At 32.5% G+C, this 17,790-nt stretch overlaps 1 protein-coding gene across 5 annotated transcripts in view; it reads left to right on the top strand.

Moving 5' to 3' along the window:
* The window catches only part of TRIQK (triple QxxK/R motif containing), an 83,244-nt gene that overhangs the window by 14,229 nt on the left and 51,225 nt on the right, over window positions 1-17,790 (top strand). The window lies entirely within an intron of this gene.

The raw sequence follows: 17,790 nt of genomic DNA, 5'->3' as shown, positions 1-17,790 counted from the left end.
CATCCTAAAGGACACCGGGAAACACTGAATGATATAATATACTTTAGGGGATTTTCTTGATTAAACTTAATTTATGAAAGATTATGCTGGAAGCAGTGTGGGAGATAGTTTGAGGGAAGCAAGATCAGAGACAACAAGACCAGTAATAATACTAATGCAGTAATACTGGTGAGATGCTTGATGAAGGCAATGATGGAAGAAATGGTAAAAGAGGGGAACAAAAGGTAAAAAGGCAGGAAAAGTATATACATGGGGATGGACTTCAGGGCACCAGGGGAGCCTTGGTACAACACACTTCTTACACTGAGGCTATAGTAGAGGTGATGACCTGACAGTGTTTTTACCTTAGCACGTGTGTGTGGATTTATGTGTGTTTGGTGTGTGCATCAATGTGTATGTTGGTGTGTGAGTGAGCTAGAGCAAGCTTGCAAGTGAGTGATTCTTACCTAGTGGTCTGTATTTTCTTTGTGACTTGGGACATAAGCTCATATGCGTAGAATAAAATGAAGGGGGATAGAAGACTTCAGGAGAGCCCTGCAGGTTGTAATGGCTACTGAGTCAGATGGGACATACCATTGACTTGGGGGGGAGAAGTTGCTGGAAGTGTTATGCACTTATAACAAATTAGATTATATATTTTACTGTAAAAATTGCTTTGGGAATTTTCCAGTTTCTTTTTCTTTAAATTGTTTAGAGATCAGTAATAATTCAAAAATGTACACTTTAAAAGACATTTATATATGCTGCTTCCATTAAAGGGACTCATGAGATATAATCTAGCTCTAGCCCCCAAATTTTGGTTAACATGATAATACGGACCCAATCACTTCATAACAGAGGGAATAAAAATTTCTAAAACTAATGAGGTAGTTATCCAGTGCTTTTATGGGATCATTCTTTTATGCTAGATTTTCAAATAAAGTGCTATAATGTGACAGTGAATTTTAATTTTTGAAAAGAAGTAGAGAAAGTATTAGAATATTTGTGATATTTTTTAAAGAAGTTTTCAGAAGACGTTGTTTGGAATGTACTATAATTTAAAGGATATTCTAAAATCATGTTTCTTGTTTGCCATTGTGTATTAAACCCATGGTTAAAATGTTTGGGATGTTACATTTATTATTGCAAATGAAAGTTTTGAGACCTTGATGGCAGAGCTAGTTTTATCTAATATCAAACTACTGCTGTCAGGAACATACTGAGCTGCTCAATGCATGTTGTGGAGAAAAATGTAAACATTTAGTACAACTCCTGAGGAGAGAATAACAAAGAAGTGATGGAAAAGTTGACCTGAAAAGATTCTTTTCTTAGACTGAAGGGTAATTTAGAACTTTTGACAAAGATTAAAGATAGTTACCAATTTTAAAACTGAGGACTAGTGTTTAAGCTTTTGTTTGTTTGTTTGTTTGTTTGTTTGTTTAGAATTCTTCCATTGTAGAAAGTATTTTTGAGTACTCATTATGTGCATATACCGTAAGCATGAAATTGGTACTCTCTTAATCCAGAATTTCCAATATTTTCTGACAAAAAGACAGCATATGTAATTTGGCATCTTAAAAGTTGTCCAAAGATACTTTTGTTGGAGCCACTTAGCTGATAATAGAAGATGGTTAGGAGACCAAGTAATGGCACAAAGTGTACAGTTTCTATGTAATTAAATTAGTACAGGCATAGTATACTCTTAGACCATTCTTGTACTCTGAGAACCTTAACTATAAGGGAGCTCATTGACTTTTTAAATGAATGTGAGGTCATCAAGTTCAGGTTGTTTTTTGTTTATAAAAACCATTTGGACTGTGAGGTACCTCAACAGCAAGTAACTGATTAAACCAGCATGACATAATGATACTAACATTTCATGAACACTTACTATGTGAGAAGCACCATGTTAAGTACTTTATATATTTAGCTCTTTAATTTACTGCTTACAACAGCCATGTGGGATAGGTATTCTTACTGTGTCCACTTTAAAAATCGTAAATGAGTTTAGCTTGGTAAACAACTAAAAAATGATTGAACCAGAGGGAAATGAGTTAAGGTAGAGAAAAGTTAACACTCATATTCCTATAAGAGATAGAGATTGCATAGTAATATTTTAAAACTCAGAGCATTTTTATGTGTTTACAGTAACTAACAATAAAGTGTGGATGATTTAAGCTAATGTAATAGTGTTTTGAAAAATATTTACTCAAAAACATGTGTTGAGTGCCTGCTGTGTACCGCATTCTTCTAATCGTTACAGGTTTTTAGTTATAAAAACAAATATCCCTGTTCTTGTGGTACTATGTTCTAGTGGAGGGAATTCAGAAAATAAACAGTAGGGTAGATTTAATATGAAAAAGTCTTTTTTAATATTTTTAAGTAGTTGATAGATCTAAGGTAAGATAACTTTTCTGTTGCAATACTGATAACCTGATAGTTTGTATCATTTTGTAGTGCCTACGTCAAATCATGGAAAGGATGAAATATTGATTATTTAAAATGATTGTTTATTTTAAATAATTAATTTGAGATTAAATGTTATTGACCATTACTTTGAAGACATATCTTTCCCTCCTCCCTCCTTGCACACTGAGGATGCATCATTCCAAGAAAGCAATTAAATGTCACTTGTCATTTGTAAAAGAACTTTGTTTTGCATAATTACAGACCTGGGTGGTCCATGGTTAAAATGGAATGTAAGTGAATTAAAAAAAAAAAAAAAGACTTAAGACATTTTTTCCTATGAAGGACACATTTAAGTGCAGTCTTAGCACCTTAAAATAACTGCAAATGCTCATGATTGAAGATTCAATTTTGCTCTTTTTGTTCAGCTATATCAGTGTGCCTTTATGTGTGTATGAGAAAAAGAGGAAGGCAGAGAATAAATATGAGAAGGAGAATGAATTATGCCAGGGCTCCCTAGGTGCCTTTGTTACAGTAGCTTTTCAGAATCCTTACCACTGTAATTCTAGGAATTGACTAAACATTTACATATATTGTTAAAAGAGAGGATGCCATTTCTCTCGGTCTTGGGTTTCTTCTCCTTTCTCTCCAGCAATCTTAGCGTGGCTATACAGGATATTCCTTTATGTACGTACACGTCTCTAGTAGACCACTCTGAACCGCTCTATTCGGTAGGCCATCTTTCATTAATTCTTTCTTATGAATGCTTTAAGGAGTTAAATAATGGATACGGTTTATGGACTTCATTATTGAAGTAGTAATGATGTGGTACAGTAAAAAATTAAAATGTTCAATCACAAGGTCGTTAACAAAGAATGAAAAATAATTAAGGGCAAAAGAAGAAAAAAAAGGTTTTAAGATAAAATCCAAACTCGTTGAGAGAAGCACTGGAAAGATTTTGCAGAGGATAGAATCTGTATTAAAAGAAGAGTCCAGTTCTGTTAGTAACTAGATTTTTGTGTTGGAAGAGATAACATGAAAGTCTTTGGAACAGGCTGTCAAAAGGTTTTGGAAAAAGTAGAGGTAACAAAAGTAGCAAATGTAGTTTAAAAATGAACAGTAAGGAATGTAATGCATTAAGGAGAGATATGGCCTCATCAGAAATTGTGATTATAGCCAATAATATGAAAAAGTTTGGGAACATTTTTTTTCTTTATTAATTGATTTAGGCATTTTATTCATAGACTAAGAGTTGTTTATGTTCATGAAATCCTATCTTCTGATCTGAGCTAAACAGGGCAAGTTTGAAGGCAGGGGCTCAGAGCTGTCCGTAGCCTTTTTACTACATTCGCTTTTAAATGCCTTATTTGAAAGAGAATGTCCTAGTTTATGATTTTCATATTTTTTCCCTTTTAGAAAGAGGCAGATGGTATGAAAACTGGACTCCCTTATTTAAAGGGAATGTTGATATTTATAACCAAGCTTATCTCCAGCAAGATTTGTTTTTTGCAGCTGTTCCAGGTTGGAAAAAAATATTATATTAAAGCCCTGGCTTGTTTTTCTTTCCATATTTAGGGGGGGGGGGGAATCTTCAGAATGTGAAAAAGTGATGTTTGATTTTAAACATGAATGCAATGTAAACTGTGATTTTTTCCTTCTATATGTGAATTTTCTGTTTGTATGCTGTGATGATATTACTCTTTTTGTTTCACTGATCTATTTCCTAGATACATCACACTTGAAAAATAATTTACTCATCATTTTCATATCATCAAAGTATTCTAGGAAGTAGAGTAGATTTTTATTAAGTTAGTCTATGTTATTGAACAAACCATTGTCTAATTTTCCGTTTTGCTATTTTAGTCATTTTCTTTCTGCCCAGGACATCTTTTTCATTGGGAAATTAAGGTGTGTGTTTTTTTTAAATAGTTATGTTATTTGCCAGCAGATATATTTTTTCTTTTATCTTTTCTAGTTTTTGCTTCCATTTTTAAATATAAATGCTGCTGGACATTTCCATGGACGTATTTTAGGAAGTTTTTAAAACCAATTTAATAATTAATTTTATTTTATACTCTAAACTTAATACATGGAGCTATCTCTTTGGGCACATGATAACACTAAATGGATATCTATCCTTGTACACACATAAAATCTTTGCACATGTTTGTTCAGCATATGCACCCACACATATACGGTTTTTCAGAGTCTTTTTGTTGTAAATATATTGATTTATTGTGAATAAATGTGATTGATTTATGTAGAGATAACTTACACAACTTCCTTGTCAAATTAAAGCAAGACCCACTATTTATCTTCTTGAATATGAAATTTTTTACAAGTTATGATTATGTCAGACTTATATATTTTTTCTTTTTAATAATTGAAACTAAAACTTTTATTTAAAAATTTTCATTGCCTCTATAGCATTTACAGTTAAACTATTTTAACATCATGAAGACCAACATATTGCTTAAATCTTTGAAATAAACCATTACTAGTAGCAACCAATTTATTTTCAGAGAGTTTCTGATTCCTGAGTAAGCCCTTTAAACTTCAATCTTCAGTGCACAAAATCATCACTCTCCCTTTTTAATCGCATAGAACATGAGTACCTGTAATTGATTTTATGAATTCAGTTTATTACATATCTTTTATTCTTCCTTTATTCTTTATACAGTTAAAAGTGTTAAGTGAAGGATATGGGAATTCTTTGTTGGTGCATCCTTTCTATTTTTTCATAAGGAATGCTTTTCATGCTAGTATGACAGTTCATTGCACACATGCCATTCTTTCCTTGCATGAGTGTTCCTAAGGTGGCCTTCGTAAAAATTTAAATACAACTCGCAAAATTAAGAAACAAATTGACATGAAACACAGTGAAAGCTGCTAGCATTCTATTGCTTGTGTTCTCACCTTGAACAAAGCAAGTGATTCCATAGAAAGTATGAAACTATACCAATAAATATCACATATGTCACTATGTTTTCTTTGTATTGATGCATGGTCCCAATGTATACCTATATGAATGAGCATTTAAGGACCATGTGACTGGGGTTGCCTATATTCATTTTCTACTGCTTTTTAACCAGAAGATCCAAAGTACGTGTTTTCCAAATTATTTGAAAAGAATAAAGATGAAAAGATGTTTTTTCAATCAGTACCTTATATATCTGAATGACATGTGAGTTCGGATACAAAGAGCTGGGGCAGAAATAAAATAAACTCCTTTATTATAAGACATGGCTGAAGGAGAAGGTATATTTAATCATATAATTATAGAAGTAATAATGTATAAAAGAATGAAATGAGATATATTTAGAAACTATATTAAAATAATTGCATTTTTTAATTCAGAAAACATTTATGTATTTGCTTTGTGGCCTTTGGTTATGAACATCAGTGAATGTTATTCTGTTTGTTCATGGGGCAAATAGCAAACTGCTGACAATAATCTGTCTCTTTTGGAAATATCCTTCTAGAGTACTTGATTCAGAGGTAAATGTTAACTTACCTGAAGAAGGATTTTATCAACACTGTTGAAAATTGGCCAGTGGGAAAGATACCACTTGTAGAGTACTAATGCCATAGTAGAATAACAACTGATTCTAATATAGAAACCATTAAAATATATGTTAATATTGCGACATTTTAACTTACTAATAAGAATATAGTTTAGGAGAGAATGTAACAAAATTTACCTTTCTTTTGTCTTTAAAAATAATTACTAGTAGTAACCTGCATAGCTATGTTTAACTGATTAAATAATCTAGATATTAGATGACCTGTTTCCAGGTATGTATTAATTAGTTTTAATTTTTTTTAATGTTTATTTTGAGAGACAGAGACAGAGAGAGAGAGAGAGAGAGAGAGCGCGCATGAGTGGGGGAGGGGCAGAGAGAGAGAGGGAGACACAGAATCTGAAGCAGGTTTCAGGCTCTGAGCTGTCAGCACAGAGCCAGATGCGGGGCTCGAACCCACGAACAGCAAGATCATGACGTGAGCTGAAGTCGGACACTTAACTGACTGAGCCATCCAGGTGCCCCTATATATTAATTAGTTTTATATTGCTGCGTTAAAAATTACCATAAACTTCATGGTTTAAAGCAACAACCATTTATTAGGTCCCTATTTTGTAGATCAGAAGTCCAGTGCAGCCTGACAGGGTTCTCTGCTCAGGGTATTGCAAACTTGAAACCAAATGCCAACCAGATGTTCAAGGCTTTGTGAAAGAATCCGCTTCTAAACTTATATAGGTTTTTGGCCGAATTTAGTTTCTTGTGGTTGTAGGACTGAAGTCCTCATTTCCTTCTTAGTTGACTGACCTCCTTCAGGCGACTCATATTTCTTGCCAGGTGGCTTCATCCAGCGGTGGAGAATTTCTCAGGCATCAAATCCCGTTTAACTTGAATCTCTTTGACTTCTTTGACTTTGACCTCTAAACCAAGATTTAAAGTGGTCATATTATTAGACGAGTCCCACTTTGATAATATCCCTATTTTAAAGTCAACTGATACAGATATTAATTAAATCGGTGAAACCTCTTTTGTCATTTAATGTAACATAATCATAAGAGTTATATTTCATCATGCTCACAGATTCCACCCATACACAGACTTTGATTTACTAAGTGCTCCAAGGTCACTTCATTATTTTTGCAGCTAATATCAGGTCTTTCTTGCTGTATCCACTTAACATTTTTGTATTTACATTTGACATACCACTTCCTATGTCTCTGCCACTATTTTCATAGATGTTTCTTATCTGGGCTTAGAACAGGATAGACATAAAGAACCCCCACACTGAGATTTATATTTTTAAAAAGCAGCTTATGAATTTCTAGGCAGAGTTACTCTGCGTCTCCATTGTACATTCAAAACTGTTTTGAGAAAACATGGAGTATCCCAGTTAATTGCAAAAAGCTGTAATATATTTAGGAATTGATGTGACAGAAATTTAGTAATGAATTTTCATATAGGTTCATCAGACAACAGAGTTTGAGGTACAGGTTAAACTTGGGTGCAATACTAGGGGGACGTGAGTAAGTGAAAAATGTTAAAAAAAAAAAAAAAAGAAAAACAATAGATAAGAAAGACAAATGCAAGGTGGTTACTTAAGCTGACCACAGCCGCATAAGAAAACGTAGACTTTTGTTTATTCAAGTGGTTAATCTCCAGACATGCTGTACAGAACCAATTACAGTTGACCCTTGAACAATGTAGATTTAAACTTTGCATTTAAAATATGTGGATTTCTTTCAATAAATACAGTATAGTATTTTCTCTAGCTTACTTTATTGTAAAAATATATAATACATATAACATGCAAAATATGTGTTAATTGACTGTGTTATTGGCAAAGCTTCCAGTCCACAGTGGACTATTAGTAGTTAAGTTTTGGAGGAATTAAAGGCTATCCATGGATTTTTGACTCTGTGATGGTTTGGCACACCTAACCCCCATGCTGCTCAAAGGCAAACTGTAGCTGAACTGAGGAAGAGAAAGAAATTTCTCTGCCAGCCTCTTCCCATCTTTTGTTTCTCATTGGTCAAAGCTCACCTTTGACAGTATGCTACTGTCCTTGTACTTTTAAGATTGTTGTTGGGGAAACTCTCACACTGTGTGCTCTCAGGCTTCATTGTAATCTTGGAATTGGCGAGGAGCCAGGCTTCCTGTGGGTGTTGGAGTTGGTAGGTATTCCTGTGACTGTGGATGTGGTAGTGGAAGTTGTGCTTTCACCTTCACACCTAGAGGAAGCCAAAGTGAGCTGAAGGTAATGGTTGGTGTTGTCCACTGGACAAGTGATTGAGGCTATCGTAGTCAGTGAATCTGGGCAAGTGCATAAATTGGGTCTAACAGAGGTAAATTTATAGTGATTGCGTCTGGTCAACTGCTTTAAAGATTCTTTATCATATGTAAATGCACCTAGGCCACAGTTTGAACTCATTAAATGTTTGTGAAGTTTAATTTTTAAGTAATGTGATGGTCTTGGTTCTTAGAACCTCTTCAAAATTTAGATTGTTTTATGGATGGGGAAATAATTCAAGCATAATTAACATGAGGAGCAATAAATATCAGTCCTTTGCATACTTCTGTTAATTGAGTTCTAGAGTTATACTGAGAAGCATTGATCTTGTGGATGTGTTGCTTTTCAAATATGAGTATTGAACCAGATTGGTATTCTTTACTAGTGTAGACAAAAGCTAATTGTCTAAATTTCACACAATTATAGCAGAATTCAGATTAATGCTTACATGGTCTTCTTAGAAAAAGATTTTGTTATTATTTATTTTGTTGTAATTGTTTGCAAGATCAGGGTAGGATAGAACCTAGGTAGGCTAGTTGAACTGTCCAAAGAACCCTAACCAGGATAAAACAGACAGCAAAGCCCATCAAAATTAAATTGCTGAAAACAGTGATAAAAGAAATCTAAAATAGTCAAAGCAGGGGATGCATATGAAGTAAAGAAAAAAAAAATAAATTTGAAGAGTGTTCTTCAATATTGTTCCAACCAGAAGACTAAGGAGTGGCATCTGTTAAGTATTGAAAGAAAATAGAATTCTATACCCAGCAAAAATATTCTTCAAGCATGAAAGACAAAACAAATACTTCTTTATCAAAAAACAAAATAAAACAAAACAGCTGAGACAATTCATTGCCACAAATTTGCACTACAAGAAATGTTAAAGTAAGTTCTTCAGGAAAAAGGAAAATGAAATAATCAATTTATACAATGAATAAAGAGAACTGGAAATAGTAAATATGTCGGTAAATATGAAAAACATTTTTCTCATTTTTAAAAATTTTAAAAATATACTTGATTGCTTAAGGCCAGTATATTGGCTCTGACTTATTTATTATACATGTAGATGTAATGCATGACAATAATAGCCCAAAGGACTGGGGAAGGGGAATGGAAACTTACTGTTGTATGCAATATGTAATGTAGTAGAAGATTATTTGAAGCTAGACAGTGATAAGCAGTTTATGTACATAAAAAATGCAAGAGTTACCACCAGAACTGCAAAACAAAGAAGAATAACTACAGATTAAAAGTGAAGATAGAGTAGAATACTAAAATATGTTCAATTAATCCCAAAGAAGCAGGTAAAGAAGAGCAAGGAAAAGAACAGATGGGACAAATAGAAAATAAATTACATAATAGTGGATATAAACACAAACACAATTCCATTAAACAAAATGATCTTAACACTCCACTTAAAACAAATGTTTTCAGGCTGGGTGAAAAAACAAGACCCAACTATATGCTGTTAACAGATCCAATTAAATATCTCTGTGCAAGAGATCTCAGGTGTATCCATCTTCCTTGTTTCCACCAGATAACCAAAGAATTTGATGTTTTGATGTTTATTATTAAGAAACATGAAATATATATATATAACATTTTTATTATGTATAGATATTTCCCCTAAATGGTATCAGCTATTTATTTGTATATTTTAAAATGTTACATAAATGTGTTAACACGTGTATCACTGCCCACATATTTTAACTGTATTATATTTCATTGATGAATAAATTGTGGTATATTTACAGGGCTTTGGATTCTTTAAAAAAATTTCTTTTTGCTGTTATTAAAAATGTTGGCAGTGAGTAAGTCTTGTTAGTTTTTTCGTGCACATATAGCATTGTTTCTCTGATTCATATAACTAAGCAGTGGAATTGATGGTTCTGGTATATACATATCTTAAATTTTACTAGATCCTGCCATTGCACTCAGCAAAATACTCATTAATTACTGCTCTTATTTAATTGTAATAATCTGTTCTCTTAAAAAAAGTTCCATAAGTGGTCTTGCATATGTTTTAGAGGTATTCATAGTATTTATAGATATTTAAAAATGTTTGATTGCTATAATAAGTATGATTTTTGTATATGGACTTTATAAATTGTAACTTTGCTGAGCTTTTATAAAGAATCTTGTACAGATTCTAATAATTTGCCTATAGTTTTTCCCTGCCCTTCCCCAGTCACATTATTTGTGAATAATAACTTTTTTTTTTCCTCTCCAGTTCCCATGTCCTGACTCCCCTTATATCATTATATCATCTGGATTTCTGAGTATAGTGATTATCTTTGTCTTGTTCATGATTTTCACTATTAAGGGCAATCTTTTCTTTACCTGTTTGCTACCCATCAACAGAGGAAGAAAGTTCTTTTCTGTTGATATTTCCTTCTTTCCTCTCTTTCTCCTTTCTTTCCTCCCTGCCTGCTTTCTTTTCTTCTTTCTCTCACTCTTTAAGAATCAATGAGTAATGAATACTTTTTTTTTTTTTTTTCCTGTATCTGTTGAGGACTTCCAATTTATTTCACCTTAAATCAGTTAACATGGAGAATATTATTAATGCATTATCTAATATTAAACTATTGTTCCATTTTTGTTATTAGCCAAGCTTTATTGTGGTAAATTTTATTATGATTATGCATACTGGATTTGGTTTCTAATACTATATTTGGGATTTTTATCTCTCTCTTTTTAAGTGAGTTTGGCCTATGATTTCTCATTCTCATAATGTCCTTGCCTTCTTGTCATTATAAGGGTTTATTAGCTTCATTAAATGAGTTGAGAAGTGTTGTACCTTTTTGTTTTTCAAAATAGCTTATCACTTTATGTATCTGATGTAGCTTATTTATATGGATTATCTGTCTCTTGAATGGGTGATAGAACTTACCTGTAAAACTATCCAGTCTTGTTTGTTTTGTTTTTATTTTTAAGGATAGATTTTAATTACTAATTGACTCCGTTAAATGACTTTTGTGCTGTTCAATTTTATGCCTCTTGAACCGGTGTTAGAAAAACTGTTTTCTAAGAAATGTTTTATCTTAATTTTTAAATTTATTGACAAGAAGTTTTTTACAGAATCCTCTTGTTATGTAATAGTAATAGCTGCTGAATGTGTAGCCAGGTTCCCTTATACATTTCTTATACTTTTGTATCTTTTCTCCTGTTCTGTCTGTAAGGACAAGAGTTTGCTACCGACAAGAGTTTGCTACATGTTGTTATTTTTCAAAAGATCAGCTTTTGTCTATGTTGATCATTTCATCTCTTTTTTGTCTTTGTTTCCTATTTCATTGTTTATTGCTCTTAGTTTATCCTCCCTTGTAATTGAGGGACTTTACTCCTTTTTTTCTAGTGTTTTCTTTTTAGTTTTTTTTCAGTCTTTTGTCTATTTTAATTTCTTCTAAGTTTTATGGTAGTTGCATTTTTTGTAACTATTCATTGATGTATAATACATAAAGCAATATGCACATAACACAAGAATGTTGGATGTTCAGTTCTCACAAAATGAATGCTCATGTACACAGAAACCTGATAATTTCTAGGTTGAAGTGTTTCAATCTCAGTAATTCATAACCATGATAGAATGTAAAGTCTTTTATTGCTTTTTAACTATTTCAAATCTGTATTTTCCATATTTTCACTTGATAGCTTTTCTCTAATTATTTCTTTTTTTTTTTTTTTTTTGGTGAAACAATGTGAAACATTTAAAAATGTCAGCTATCAAGCAATACTTTGACATCTTCTTAAGTGAAATGCCTTATAAAAGACATTATACATTTGATAGAATAGGAATTAGGGAATAGGTGATGGGAAATAGAATCTGGTACAAAATAGAATTTATGGTTTTCTCATTTGTGTTTTGGTTCATAGCTGGGATATTTTTTCCTTTATCAATCCATTATTAGAGAAACATAAAAAATATACTTTTGTATTTTTGTACTTTTCTCTATTTTTATTTATTTACTTGTTTCTACATAATACAATTATGCTAGTAAATAACTCAGCGCTTCTCCCTATTAACGTTTTTACACATTATTTTCTCAATTTTTAAACTCAATACTTTTTATCATATTTCTTGGGTAGTATAGTTTGGTGGTTTTAAAAATGAGTAATTTGCATCATTGTTTATAAATATAAGTTTTAATAACACAATATGTTTGAAAACTACCAATCTGAGAAATCCTTATATTAGTAAAATGGTAATGATATAATCACATGGGACTTCAATATAATGAATGCATTTAATGCAACTTCTATGAAATTGGATGTATAGTAGTTATTTTTATACTTTTGACTTATTTACTAATAAAGCTATTTTTAGATAAGTCATACAGAATTATGAAGCTATTAGAAACAGAATAACCATAAAGAGCATTCTGATGGTTGCCTTGAGATGTCTATTTCCTCTTATATATTCAAATTAAGTTTACCTCAGTGAACATATCTTTCCTTGGTTCTAAAAGATATCTTTAAAGTGTATGTAATATTATTACTGGGCCTCTTTAATTTGTTTGTTTCTGGCATTTGTTCCTACGCATGAAAATAATTATAACCTGATACATATGATCAAGTAAACTACCTTTTTAAATTTCAAGGAAATGTAGGAACCACATTAAGAAGGGAGACAGCATGGCTTTGTCAAAATCATTCATCATTCAATCTTTTATTGAAAAGACTTGGCTCAATTAAAGTTTTATATGTTCCGGTCTGGTATATTAACATTGAGTGTTTCTTGGAAACTATCCATGTACCAAACTAGAATTTTATTTTTCAGTTCACTTTTCCTAAAGTGGTTAGCCAGAGAGAGAGAGAGAGAGAGAAAGATAAGGACAAATCGAGGCTATTTTGGAAGTTTTAAAAACCTTTTTATTACTGAAATATATTTGACATACAATGTTATATTCGTTCTACTTGTACAATGTAGTGATTTGGCAATTCTGTACAACATGTAGTACTCACCATAAATTGGTGCTATTTGTCACCATATATTGTTACTATAATGCTACTGACTATATTCCCTGTGCTGTACTTTTTCTCCCCATGAGTTAATTATTTTATAATTAGAAGTTTGTATCTCTTATCTTCTTCACCTATTTTGCCCATGCCCCCACTCCCTTTTTGTTTGCAAGCAACAGTTTGTTCTCTGTATCTGTTTCTTTTTTTTCCGGTTTTTGGTTCATTTGTTTTGTTTTTTTAGATTCCACCTATAAGTTAAATCATATGTTTTGCTCTATCTAGATGGACTTAAGTGACTTGTCACATGATGTTTTTGTTGAATTTGAAAACCTGGTTACTTGAAATATATTATATACACTAAAGTGACTAATAATTAGCATAAGTGATCATTGCCATAATGGTAATTGACACAAAACTAAAAGGCAGCCTATTCAATGGGAGAAGATATTTGCAAATGACATTACCTGATAAAGGGTTAGTATCAAAATACATAAAGAACTGATACCAATCATCACCCCCAAAACACATCAGCCAATGATAAAGTGGGCAGAAGACATGAATAGATATTTCTCCAAAGAAGATATCCAGATGGCCAACAGACACATGAAAAGATGCTCAAATCCCTCATCATCAGGGAAATGCAGATCAAAACTACAATGAGATATCATTTTATAACTGCCAAAATGACTAAAATAAAAAACATAGAGACAAGTGTTGGCAAGGATGTGGAGAAATAGGAACCTTCTTGCACTGTTGGTGAGACTGCAAACTGATATAGCCACTCTGGAAAACAGTGTAGAGGTTTCTCAAAAAGTTAAAAATAGAACTTATCCTATGATCCAGTAATCACACTACTACTGGGTATTTACCCAAAAAATACAAAAACAATAATTCAAAAGGAGACATGCACCCCTATTTTATTGTAGCATTATTTATAATAGCCAAATTATGGAACAGCCCAAGTGTCTATCAACTGATGAATGGATAAAGAACATGTAGTATGTATATACATATACATATATACATGTACATACTATGCAATATTATTCAGCCATAAAAAAGAATGAAATCTTGCATTTTCAACAACATGGATGGAACTACATAGTATAGTGGTAAGTGAAATAAGTCAGTCAGAGAAATAAACAACCTATGTTTTCACTCATATGTGGAATTTAAGAAATAAAACAAGGGAGCAAACGAAAAAAAAAAAAAAAAGAGAACCCAAGAATCAGACTCTTAATTATAGAGAACAAACGGATGGTTATCACAGGGGAGGTGGGTGAGGGCATGGGTGAAATAGGTGATGGGTTTTAAAGAGTACACTTATAATGATAAGCACTGAGTAATGTATAGAATTGTTGAATCACTGTGTTGTATACCTAAACTGATATAACCCTGTATGTTAATTGTACTGGAATTAAAATAAAAAGTTTAGTAAACAAAAAAACATGAAAATCCATAATTTTCAAATCTTAGATTAAATGATGAATCAATATATATACATGTAATTGCATAATATAGATCTTGAATGTTAGCAATTCGATATATGCAATCTATTTCTTTTTTATGTATGAGTACTTATGTATACATAGCATGTAGCTTTTCAAAACATTGAAAACATTTGGTTTTAGTTGTCTGTTTAGAATTCCATTTACCCCTTATCTTCAAAGTACTTTGATTTTATTCCACCAGTTTCTCCTCCTGTATGCAGACATATACTTACGAGAAGTAGACCCCATGGCTGCCTTTAGGGATAGGTCTAGTTTTAAGAGCAGTCTCATTTTTCATGCCACAGAGTGGAAGCACATGTCTGTAAGGCACAAAATCATGTGATCGGCATCTGTGGGTTATTTAATCGATATTAGTGTTACCCTCAATTGGTCTACATCAGCACAGGTTAGTTACTTGGTAGATTTAGTTCAAACGGGCTTTTGTCCATTGTTTCTTAGATGATCTACAAGTTAAAAAATCTTAGGCATTAACTTTTTATTACTGAATATTATACAAAAAATTAAATGTGACAAATTTCATGGATGATAATGCTGAGAGGTTTGTCAGTATTGGAGGAGAAAGTTACAAATATAAATGTGGAAAGGGCGAAACTATAGTGAATTGTGTGGCACTTGATTAGAAATTGGAAGCACTGACTTCATGCCAATACATATGTTCGCTAGCTCCGTGCACCAACAAGCTTGGAAACAGCATCACCCCCTTAGCAGTGAACATATCCTGTCCCCTGATCTTGATTTCTAAGAACTATTCCTCACTGAAAGGTAACTGAGCTCATGGCAGAAATGGCAGATTCCAGGGCAGGATCAGCAAAAGTATAAGATGAACCTTGAATATTTTATTGTGCCAGAAAATAGCAAGTGTTTAAAAAATGATGGCAATATGTCAAAAAGATATAAGTCACTTAAAGGATCTTCCACTGGCCAAATCCAGGACAATTTGAGCATCAAAATAAACATATGATAGAAATGAATTTTAACCAATTGAATAAAACAGTAATATGAGTCTATACTGCTATAAACACAAAAATGAATAAATAAATGAGAAAAAAAAAACCACTTTTTTATACCATAGAATACTAGTTAAAGTATAAGGAATGATGAAATTAGAAAATTATCATTTGACAACTGTATAAGTAATTCAGCACAAAACATCAATAAATGCTAAACTAGTAGTTGAAAATTTGAGGATGAACAGGATATTTATACAGTTCAAAGTACCCCCCTAACCAAACACTATTTACAAAGAGGAAAAAACTAAATTCACATTGGAGAAGTCAGTGGATTATTGCCTTAATCAAGTGATGAAAGTTAACACCACCAGTTGAGGAAAACATATAATGAGAGGAAAACAGTATCACTTCTGTGATATTCTTGTAAGTTTTGCCAGAAAATAAATGGGGACAGGACCTGGGTAAAACAAGGCAGTCATTGGGAGAAAAGAGAAGTTCAGATTGGTCATGTCCAGTTAGAATGATGCTGTACGTGTGATTGAAGAATCCAGAGCTAAGGAAATAGGTCCCTGATCCATATATTCACAGGATTGAGGTACCCAAGGAGAGCACGTGAGACAGACTGGGGAAGGGTGCATATGAAGATGGTCAAGAAGAAATTAAGAGAGGAAAGGGAGAATTGGACAGCACTAGCTTGGAAACCAACAGCTTAGTTTCAAGACCAAGTATTCAGTAGTTCTACATGTAGCAGAGAGATTTCATAAATAAGGACAGTTTGTCCCAGAGCACAATCTGATATTGTGGTATTGCCCTATCTGCAAGTATTGTCTAAAATAATAATTTGTTTCGTGAAATGTAAGTATTCCATAAGATGATTTGCCATTCCTTCCTTCTATTGCAACACCTTATGAATGACAAAACTAGTCGAGGTTCAGTGTCTTGTGAATTGTACCTGTGTACTTTATAGTTGGGACAAGAGTATACTGGGGCAAAAGTTGGCCCAGGACAGTCCTGGTTTATACTTGTCTGGTGACAAAGAGTTCCCTTTCACTTTCAAAATGTTCTGGCTTGGATGGTAAAATTATATAGTCATCCTATTCTAGGTCTCTGTTGGCAGAATATTCCTTTCATATATGAAGCTGGGGAGCTGATAAGTATATGTTTTAGCCAGTTCTTCACATCTTTTATTCATTAACCAGATGCTTATTCACTTTCCTTATAATCCTTCTAAATCAGCTTTCCAATAATCCCTGTATTCCACCAAACTTAACATGAAATGGAGGCTTTACAAAATAACATGCAAAATTTGAAAAGTGGGTCAAGTAACATTGGAAACATTACATATTCAAGTCCTCTCTAAGAAACTGACAAGGCACAGGTAGAGACTCAAAAAGCTTTTCAGTAGACTTCCCAAAATTGTTACTATGTGGTCCTAAAACTACCATAGTTGGAGAACTTGGTTCATGTTTGCTTCAATGTAAAATACATATAAACTAAGAAACATTATAACTTTAGCTTTGAATAAGCCAAACTTGGTTTTTGTGATTTTGATAGATTTACAGTGTATCAGAACATTTCATCCATGCTGAGCACAGATATATTATTTGGAAGTTCCCAGTCAAATGTGTTTAAACATTTGGGCTAAATATTAAAAAAAAATGTACTTTTTGCCTGTAAACCTTGTCTTGGGTAACTGATTGAAAGCTCTGAATCATAAGAATTCACTAATATTACTTGAAAACCAAGAAAAGGGAGTTTGTATTGAGAAATTATGGTAAAACATATATATATAGATATATATATATATATCTATATATATATATTTATCTGTTTACTTAGGAATTACAGAGAGAAGACTAGATGCTGTCTGAGATGTTTGCAACTAAGGCTTATTGTTATCCTTCTTCCTTTGGCCACCAATGTTTGGTACCCACTGGAAAGAATAAAAAATTTTTTATCCATATAATAATTGAGAAAATCTTGGGTTTCATATAATTCTCTAAAAATAACCCAGTTTAAAGGGATTGTAAGTATTGAAAATATCAAATCTCGTGACCTTTAGATCTATAATCCTATTTTCAATTACGTGTTGTCTCGTCAGAAAAAAGTCTGAAAGTGTATTGGTTAGTGGTCAAGGTAGACATGAAAGTGCCTTTTCTCTACCTCAGAATCCCTGAAGCCAAACA

Source organism: Panthera tigris, chromosome F2 (genome assembly GCF_018350195.1).
Source record: "Panthera tigris isolate Pti1 chromosome F2, P.tigris_Pti1_mat1.1, whole genome shotgun sequence".
Classification (NCBI taxonomy): domain Eukaryota; kingdom Metazoa; phylum Chordata; class Mammalia; order Carnivora; family Felidae; genus Panthera; species Panthera tigris.
This window is presented reverse-complemented; position numbering and strand designations above follow the sequence as displayed.